The sequence below is a fragment of the Ornithodoros turicata genome, chromosome 1 (assembly GCF_037126465.1).
Source record: "Ornithodoros turicata isolate Travis chromosome 1, ASM3712646v1, whole genome shotgun sequence".
Taxonomy (NCBI): domain Eukaryota; kingdom Metazoa; phylum Arthropoda; class Arachnida; order Ixodida; family Argasidae; genus Ornithodoros; species Ornithodoros turicata.
Window position 1 is genome coordinate 172134382 of NC_088201.1, and position 10816 is coordinate 172145197.

Consider the following 10816-nt stretch of genomic DNA (forward strand, 5'->3'; position numbering starts at 1 on the left):
ATAGCCCGTGTGTGTTTGTCCTTTCCACCGCAGCCCTTGGTTTTCCTCCCTGATGGCTACACATGTCAGGCCCATAGGTTTCAGAACCGCTAGTTCCAGCCAAGTGAGAATTGCTTTTCAGGGAATCATCACGCTGGCAGATGAAATACGTGGTTTAAATTATTTGCAGTACAGAAATTGCGTAGGTTCACACAAATACTACTACTACGACGTAAGAATGGTTTCAAATCTAGCTTTTTTGTGTTCCTGACATTATCGCACAAGATGTAGTATCCATTATGATCCTTTATATTGAGGGTATGTACAGTGCAATCAACAGATATGCTATTTACAAATCTGTGTTTCCTACTGTGCTGAAATGGGGTAGTTTGTATCTGAGAGGCATAGTGAAACACAGGCAGCCAAGGACGTGCTTTTGATGCCCTCGAGAAACATGGCAACACATTGGATGATGCCTGAATTTCTAGAACACAGAGCTCAAGGCAGCGTTTAAACAACAAGTCGTTAGAGAATTCCAAGACAGTCAGCAAGCAGTAAGCAGTCAATAAGCATTGTAAGCAGTCAGCTGTTGGATTTGCTTCTGTCCGAGATACGTTACCTCGAACGGGACGCACGGGCACACTCAATTAATAATTAATAATAATTGGGGGTTTACGTCGCGAGACAACTGAGATTATGAGCGACGCCACAGCGGTCGGTCTGGAAAGCTGCCTGTTCTAGTGATCACATGGAGGCAACGCAATGAGGTAACATGTTCCACTCATGAACTGTACATCGTAGTACACATCACAATGGCAACCGATTATTCAGGTTTTTTTGAAGTACTTTGTCTTTTGGAGCTTTTATTGCCCTCCCGGATTTGTCAAAAGATTCGATAAATCCGGATTTAAAAGCGGATTTGATTCAGGTCCGGAAAAACAAATCCGGATTTAGACGGATTTGATTTAACGTGTCAAAATTAAATCCGGACTTGATTTGGATTTGATTTACTACCTTCAGAAAAAATGCGGATTTGATTTAAATCCGATTTGAGCGGCCAAATCCGCAACACTTCTTGATCTCCTTGTCCTACACGAGACCTAAGCGTTAAAATAAGCATCGAACCGAGGTCATACGAAGTGCTCTTTTTGAAAGGCAAGTAGTTGCAGTGCTCACGGCAACATGGGACGCCAGCGAAAGCTGCCCTGCGACTACGTCAAGGAGTACCCCGATTTCGAGGAGTTCACATCGTCCCGCGATCACGATGCTGAGGTTGTCGTAAGTACTGCCGTATAACAGTGAGCACCGCGCACCGAAAGGGTTCATTTGGAATTGCGGAACGTTTCAGAGTGCGTCGTACGAAATATATTGTTAAGCTCGTATATTTTTAGTGTTGAAGCAATAAATGTGACCACTGCGTTTTTGCTGCACAACCGTGCGTGAGTCGTCAAGTTCTCTCCGAATTTCGGATATTAGCTGAGCTGTAAATCATACACTCGGAAAAACTCCGTTTTTGAACAAAAAAAACAATAAACTCCGAAAAACATCCTCCGGTGACGCCCAGAAATAAACTCCGAAAACCCGGAACCTTATTTATAGCACAGGAATAACCCCGTACAGTGAGTTGTGTGTACTCCCTTTTTAAGTCTATGCAACAATAACTGCATGCATGCACTAGAATGAATCTAACATTCCCTGTGTTGCATGCACCACAACGAAGCAAACGTGCATTTCAATATCCTTCGCTGATATGTAATTTTTAGTGTAATTTTGTCTTTGAGAATATGCCCATACTCACTTCTTGCTCAATTTACATGACAATCGAAATAAATACATTCGTATCAAACATCTACATTGCGTGTTGGAGTTCATGGATATGTATTCCACACTTGCACGACATATTTTTGCATGAAATTGCGGAGAAGAACAACTGCAACAACTTTATTTTAAGAATATGAATGGAGAGTTTCATCCCCAGGGGCGAAACCCTACCCTATTGCTGGTGGTGACATGAGGAATGATCGAAGGCTCGAAGTCGTATTATGTCCAAAACGTGAAAAGAGCTTTGAGCGCAGAGCGTTGGCGGGCTGGATTCGGCCAGGTACCAAGCAATTTTTACAGAGCGAAGGGGCGAAAGCCCAGTTGATTAAGAGACCCGGAGAGTGCGGTTCGGGAAGGTTAGTAGTGTGGGCAATGAAGAAGAATGTGCTCCACATCCTCTAGAGCACCGTAGTGACAGCATCAGGGATAGTCAACTTGTCTCAAGCGGCAACGCCAGTGAGCTATAAAAGCCACATCAAGTCGCATTCGATGAATTGATGCACCATCTTGACGAGAGGTGTTTCTTGGCATGCGGAAAGTGAACGTTGGATCAATTGTGTTGCTCACAGATGGTAGCGGATGACAATTGTGCATTGGCGGGAAGCCAGGGGTGTCACGAGGAGTCGCAGAAGGAAGCGACGGTCTCCTCGTAGCAGTGCTACACTGGTCCGCTTACCACACGAGAGAGCTGCTTCTGCGACATTGTTCGCCTTCTCATTCCCCACCACACCACAGTCAGCTGGAACCCACTGGACAACCACCCTCTGGCCTGCTTTGTACACATGGTGGTAAACCATTCACACATCCGCGATCAGGGGTGCGGATGAGCCTCGTACGCCGCATTTTCAAAAGCTTGCACTGCAGAATTTGAGTCAGTAAAGACTCCCCGCGGGGTAAAAGTAACGATGTGCTGCAGGAAGAAAAGGATGGCATAGAGTTCTGCAGCTGTTGATGAGGTTGCATGGGAACGGCGTCATCCTTTCACTGCACCTGCGGATGGTAAGACGAATGCCGAGGCGTACTTTCCATTACTGGATATGGTATCTGTACATGCTGCTGTCGACGTAGGAAACTTCTCGTATACCAGAGCATAAAAATGGGCTCGAAGGACTTGAGGGGGATTCTGATCTCTTCTACGGCTTACGAAGGTCTGTGGTACTGGCAGGGTCCAGGGGGCCTCCGGCGGTGTTACGTTCGTAGCTGCGAAGCTTGCGAGACTGTGATGTGTCCTCTACGCTACTGGATGGAAGTCGTTTTCGGGGCGATACCGAAGTTTCCTGAGGAGCGAGTGGCGGATAATTTACGAACGCAAACGTACGAAGTGCCGAGCTGTTTAACGTTCGCGTAGAACCCCAACCAGCTTTGCTGCTTTTCAGTCAACTCCAAGGAAGCGACGAAGGCTTCGCGCAAGCATGGGTTCGAAGGGTATTTAATGATAATGTTGATACCCTGTGCAGGATAAGAAGGATGTAAAGCACAGCCGCCCTTACCAACTCAGCGCGAACAGCGTGAGCAGGGAGCGCTGATCACAGCCCCATCTTCAGCCACAAATATGTTGAATTGCAGGGCACTTTGGCTGCAAGATGCGTAATATGTGGAGAACCTAGTGCATGTCCAAATCGACTACCACTGTAGGGAAGCGATGGAAACGTACTGGCACAAGCTTCTTGGTACCAACTGAAAGAGGGAAAATCGTCATAGCTTTGCGTGTGAAAGGGTGCTCGACGCACTTTCCGGGTGAAAGGTCCATCCCAAGATGTGTGAGTTATGTAGTGGGTGATTCCATCTCCACTCAGGCAAGGTGGTCCGGGCACTACCATTGATTTTTATTGAAAAATATAGGTTGTAGCCTGACTAAGACTGACAATGGAACTGCAAGTATTTTTGCTCTAGTTTCCGAAGTTCCCGAGAAAAAAAATACGAAAGAATCTGGCAGGTCCGATGTGCTTTCAGGCATAGCGATTTTGACATTCAATATATTTCCAATGAACGCATTCACGGATCTTGATGTTTTTCCTCGCACTGTGAGCTACGTTGGCTTCTAATGCTTGGATTCAGTTCCGGCGCAGATTTTGTTATTTTGCAGCTAAAAATACGCAAATTTGGTGGCGACGACGAAAACCGCTCATATTCTTGCGGCTATTGGAGCACTTGTTTACATGCCAGTGCAATGAGAAAGGCATAGCCGTCTAGCGGAGTCTGAGGTCTATAATTTGGTGTTAAATTTAGGAGTGTTGGCCAGGCTGCTTTTATGCATGCAGGCGTCTACTACACGTGACATTTGAAAAAAAAAACGGTTTTTCAGCGCTCATATCTAGAAAACTCTACCTCCAAGATTCTCCAGACTTCGTAGGCGCATGCTTTTGTATATGATATTTGAGTGCATAGAAAATCGAAGGTTTTTTCCTTGCACTATAAAGGTTGGAGCGTGCCAAAGTTTCAGTGTGCGACTGTGGTGCGTGTAATGAACCTGGAAGCGCTGCGATAAGTTAACTGGTCGATGTTCACGTTTTTCTTGTGACAGCCGCCCGTGTTGTTCGTTCTGGTATTTGAAAACCCAAAGAGTCTAATATTTTCCCCAGGGCATCGAAAGCAGCACGATCGCTTCACGAAGATACTGCCCAGAGAACACACGCGGTCCTGAGGATGTCCCCAAAGTGTCATCGTGTCCTCGTCCTTCGATATGAATCCGCAGAGCGTCCTGAGGACGATACTCGCGGACTGTCCTCGAAGAGTCATCCAAGTACGTCCTGTGCGTGTCCCTGTGGGTAACTGACTGGGTGAGAAATATTATTTTGCACAGTTCACCTGCTAAGATTCCCCAAAAATTGAGTGAGACATTTGTTTTGTTTTTGGGTCGATCTCTCGGGCTGAATGGCATTTGTCATAAGCAAAGTGCGGCCCTGTGTAAGATTTTTCTGCCAATAAATTCCCCCTCTTCCCCAAAAAAAGGTGACTGTCTATCAGACATGGAGCATTTACCGCGAAAGAGACAGAAATGCGCGATTCTGTTGCACTGTCTTTGACCTGCCAAGGTCCCACCGAATGTCTCAAACCAAATGGAGTAAGAAACACAGGATTTGCATCGATGGGGATTAATACTCTAAGCAATTCCTTGTTTGTTGTATTATTTGTTTGCATAATCGAATTAAACTTAGGAGCTCACCCTTCGTTTTTAATTCTGAAACGACTAAGGCTCTCGAATTTATGGGAGGACGCGTAACAAGCAATCAATAGTATCTGTTTCTGTTCGGAGGGAAAGTCCAGTACCTGTCGAAGCGAGTTTCTCGGACATAGTGCTCCTGGAACTACTTTTTCACAATCTTTGATATTTCTTTCTGCTTGCTTTTTAAGCCGCCGCGCTCTTTGTCCGTTATGAGAAATACGCTAAACAAATAAAAAGGAGCAAACGAAAAGCTGGTGACTGAGGTTGAACAAGTGCAGGAATGAGAAAAACGACCTTGTACTCAAAATGGGCCACATTTCTCAAAATAAATAAATAATAAATAAATCATCACTATAAGATATCCTCTTTTGCTCCTAAAACCTTACTGGTGGTGTTTTTTGGACACTTCCTGAGGAGCTTCTGGGGATGGCCCGAGGCGTTGCATTTTAACACTTTTCTGACAAACTGAGGACCATACGGGGATGTCCGAGGGATGTTATTCCTGTCCCAATGGAACATGCTTGGGATGACGTGAGGATATCATTGTGTTTTTGGGGTGTATGGAGAAATGTATATTGAGTGTGTGTCACTGCTTCCGTGGTACGCGGATGGAAATTCGCTGTCTACATCCAGCTCTCTAGACTATGCCAGTAAAGATGAGTGAGTATTTCTTTACATTTGATTGATTATATTAGCAGTTGTGGCAAAGATAATCCGACTCGCGCACGTTACAATACTGTTCAGGCGTCACAACGTTTCTCATGAACGCATCGCCCAGCGAAGATACACGGGCTAAGTTTCTTTGGAAATGTATCTTCTGTCTGTGCCTGCTCTTGTAGTTCGCGCAGTAGACACGGTCTTTACCTAATTTTATGTTCATGACGAAGATACGCAAAGCAACGGCTAGTCGAAACAGTGTCAAAACACAACTGTTACAAATGAAATCACAACTGGCAACAGCTAGAGGAACCACTGGTTGGGGGGGGGGGGATAAAATAACGAGCCCCTTTACAATAACGATCGAAGTCCGATGGTGTCCAGAAATGTCAGAAGAGCTTTGAGCGCAGAGCGTTGCTGGGCTGGATTGGGCCAGGGACCAAGCAATTTCGGTAGGGAGAGAGGGCGAGAGTCCAGCTGACGAAGAGACTCGGAGAGTGTGGTTCGGGAAGGTTCGTAGTGAGGGCAATGAAGAAGAATGTGCTCCAGATCCTCAAGAGCACCACAGTGGCAGCAGGTGGGAGAATCAATTTGTCTCAAGCGGTAACGCCACTGAGCTGTAAAGGCCACATCGAGGCGCATGCGGTGGATTAATGCAGCATCCTGACGAGATGTGTTTCGTGGCATGCGGAAAGCGAGCGTGGGATCAACTCTGTTCAACATAGAGGGGGGGAGAATGTCGGTTGTCCGTTGGCGGGAAGCCAGGGGTGTCACTAGACGTCGCAGAATTGAACGGCGGTCTCCTCTGAGCAGAACAATACGGGTCCGGTTCCGAGACGAGAGTGCTGCTTCTGCGGCGCTGTCGGCCTGCTCGTTCCCCACGCAATTACTCCAAACTAACTTGGGTTTTGTACCTGAAGCCCAGCTCATGATCATCCAATGTATGTGTGTGTGTTTGTACCTGAAGCCGTGTACGGCTGCTGTGCGGGTAGCGCTAATCTTGTTACTCTCCTCGCTGTTCATTAGCAGCGGCAGCGGCTCCTGACAAGGCAAAGTACTCGCCGACGGACACAGAAATCGTTGTCTATGCTTCCATGCTAACTGAACGACGTCTGCTTAGGTAGACGGCTGTGGACGCGTTCGTTGGAACGATATTGAGCGCTAAAATCGCTATGCCTGAAAGTGCGCCGGCCCTGCCATATTCTTCCGGATTATTTTTTTTTTCTCGGGAACAACGGAAACTAGAGAAAAATGCTTCCTGTTCACTTTTCAATCTAAGCCAGGCTACAACATAATTGTTTTCGATAAAAATTACTGATGGTGCACGGACCACCTTGCCTGAGTTGAGATGGAATCACCCTTGTACATTATTTAAAGCCAGGTACAGGCGTCGCCGAATGGCTGGGCGTGATTTGATACTGTCTAAAGGGCTGCGTCATCTGCATACACAGAAAACAACACATTGTGGGGGGTTACGGATTGGAGGCCTGCCACCACCACATTAAAGAGGGTCGGACTCAGAATGCTTGCTAGGGGACTCCCTGATGAACAGTGTCTGTTCGAAATATCGGCGCATCCTGTCCTGAGGCAACTCCCTTCGTACTTCTCTACCGGTTCGCTGGATTTCTACCCATTTACCTCCTTGATGAACAGCATGCCTAGGACTTTAGCCCTGTGGTGTACGGACACCCACAGTTCGGTCCGTAAGGAAGCCTTGGAGCGAGATGAAGAGTCGACCGGATGCCCTAAAAGAGCGCAAGGCGTGCAGCACACAAATATGTGAGGCGGTATCATACGCGCGCTTGATGTCCAGGAAAACCGATACGACCATCCGCCGATGAGCACCAGTATATTGGACCGTAGAGATTACGTCAAGAAATAGATTCATGGAGCTTCGGTAGTGACGGAATCCAGCCATTTCGTGGAGGGACACACCTTGCTTTTTGAGACGCTAGTCGAGGCGAAGAGGAGCAGAATAAATGTCTAGACGAAGTCTAAATCACAACTAACGGTGACAATACAAGCCCTAAGAGTAGATATTTCGGCTAATTTGAAGTATAAGCTTTGTCTAATATTTGACGTTTTATCTAATTCATGTTTACGAGATGGCTCACTTAAAAGCTAAATTTTGTCTCATCCTGGAACTTTGTAGATGTATGGATACTAGAAATATACTAGCGCTACGTTAGCACGTCCACTGGAAGGCTAATGCACAGATACCTGACATTTGTGTCCATGCCTTGGATGTATATTGTTACTTTTCCCTTTTATCCCTTCTGAATTTAGACATCACGTAGACAAATAGTGTCCCATCACGCGATACCAGAGGTAGAACGCTGCTTGGGGGCTTCAGAGGCGGTTTCAAAAGAGACAGTTCTAACACTTACGTTGGACCACTTTGGGAATGCTACAGAGATGATGTACGCCACTCTCCCTCACTCTCTTGAACGGTGAGTGATATCATAGAGTGCAGTAGTTGGGTTCGTATGTGTTGTGTGGCAAACCTTTTTTATTGTAGATAATACTCATAAAAAGCACTGAAGACAGGGGTTAAAACTCAGGATCTTCATTCCTGCTGTCGGTGCCAGGACGCTTTCATCGACTTGTTCGGATTCTCCACGTCGGGTACGGATCACAACACGTGTCGATCTCCCAGACCTGTTTGTTCTGTTTGTTTGCTTCCTTGAATTTATTTACGCAGCAGGTAATCCTTTTGTCACCCCTCTTCGCATTGGTGCGCTGCCACAAATCAACATCTGCAAAACATTGATAGGATATCACAAACGCATGTTACGTGTGGCACCACTATTAGTTGTCGTCGTCAGGAAAGCACCATCAACAAAGTAAATAAACTAGGTGAGCTATTAACCTTGAAATATACTCAAAATACATGGCATTTGAGCAGTGCCCACATTTTTGAAAAGTGGGTGTTGATCGTGCAGTCAACCATGCCTGTACAAAAAGAAACATTCGCTCTCATGTCAGCTTTTAACACGAATAGGCGAATATGTATTTCTTTTACGGGTTTGAGTGGGACAACTCAGCTTTTAAGGTGTCACAAGTTCATTAAGGGAAGTGTGACATTTTAAACGAACAATGAGGTGACATTTAGCACGGCTTGAAACCCTGCCTCGACTGTCAGGGTGTCCACCAGGAGGTACCATGCAAAATATTATCACTCAGCTCTGCTTTATAGCCACTGAATGGAATTAATGCAAACATTTGCGCAAAGCAGCTGTGGACGGTCGACACCATCCTCGCGTCATGGGGATAAGGCTTCATGCCTTTTTCTTTGTTTTTTCTTCGCAGCTCATGCGCCACGTATACATGCTTGAGCTGTTCCGCTATACGCCACTGCTCACGTGAGGGGAGCAAGATACCTCACGACCTCCTCTCAGTCTGCGATGCGCACTTTTCGCAAGGGAGGTTATTTTTTGAACGTGTACGGAGCACAGAGCTCCCGCTCGCTCTGTAGGTCACCTGAGCTTATCGTTCTTTTGCTGGACCTCACTTAATTCGTTGTATAACGCGCCGTAGCGAAAAGGAAAAATGTTGGGGGTCACCTCAGTGCTAATTTAAGAGGTATGATCCTTTGCGTCGTGCACACCTTATATTGCAAATTAGGACAATGTTTCTGCGCGTCGTGCTTGGTGGAATATGATCCCTTGAACACACGTCTGGTCAAGCTCTCACGTCAGAGCTGCGGTAATATCCATTGCTGGTCATTAGCAACTGATTTCTCTCACATTACCTGACTGGTAGAGACGCCTGCCGTGATGCCGCAGACTTTCAGTATTCGCGGTACCGGTTTTCTCCTCGTCTGTTATTCATTTTTCTGTAAAAATTGGGGTGCAGGTTCACTTCGACGCGAATCACTGAATTTTACATGTCGACGGAATAAATCGAGACGGTGGTAGTGGTGATGCTGGTGAAAGGGCTCGCCGTTGTCGGCTTCAAGTGACGCAACCCTATGAAAGGACCACTGTGGTGACATTTAATATCGCGCTTAATCCTGCCTCGTCTGTCAAGGTGCCCACCAGGAGCCACCATGCAAAATGGTTTCGCTCGGCGGTGCGTTATAGCTGTGCAGTCGAATTAGACTTTACTTTATTCGCGATTTTTTTCAACCTGACGCCACCTCGCGGGAAGCCACGCAAGCTTCCAAACCGGGTTCAAAGTTGGAGGCGGGAATGTCGATGTAAAAGGCTGTCCATGCGGGTTTCTCCACGGCGCATACGAAGCTCGAAAGAGTTCTGCAGTGTTCCACAGTGCACCTCAGCGAGGTGGAAACACGAAAACTTGTCGTTTCATCACTTCCCTCATGAAAACGAAAGGTGCCAAAGTGACTCAAGTCGCCGTACCAACCGCCAGAAAGCATGGGTACAGAAACTTCGCATCGGAAAACGTGTGACTAAGCACATGCTCGTTTGCTCCAAACATTTCGACTGTGGCGACTACTTCTTGCCAGGTAAGCCACATATGTGTTTACCAAAGTACGTTATATTGCACGGCATCGAAGTCCGAAGTTTACAACGCGCCAGGTCGTGCAATACAGCGACAGAACCATCATTCATTGACGCTGGTTTTGTTTATAAAAAACAGGGCACCCAACGAAAACTAGACGACTGAAGAGGTCAGCCGTGCCAAGCGTAAACCTTCCCAAGACGTCGACCTTTGACGCTTGTCAGGCAGAAAGGGCTGCAGCACTTGGTGCCGAGAGACACCGCCGAGTGGAGCAAAGGAAGCAGGCAAAGGACCGAGACAATACGGTACGCGGCTCTCTGTAGCATGTTCAGAGAATTTGTCATTATTACAAACGTTGTATGACAACGTGGGGCTCACGCGTATCGATGTGGGAGTTGAATTTCCGAAGCGCTTGTGCCTAAGATGTAGGTTCGTCCATGTGCAATGCTTGCTGCCATTGTCACTTCCACACTGTGGTGCTGTACTAAATGTCGTCGGCAGTTATCAATCATTTCACCTTCTATAGGTTCATCACACCATGCATGCAGGCTGTGCTGAGGGCATCACATCAGATGATGAAGTTCAGGCAATACAACATTCTGCCAATGAAACTGAAGTGGCAGAGCTGCTGGCTGACCTAGCAAACCGCATTCCCAGTCACAGACAAAGTAAGGAACCGCTCATCACAGAAGACAAGGGTATTCAGGTCACGTCAGGGGATCTCGGCAC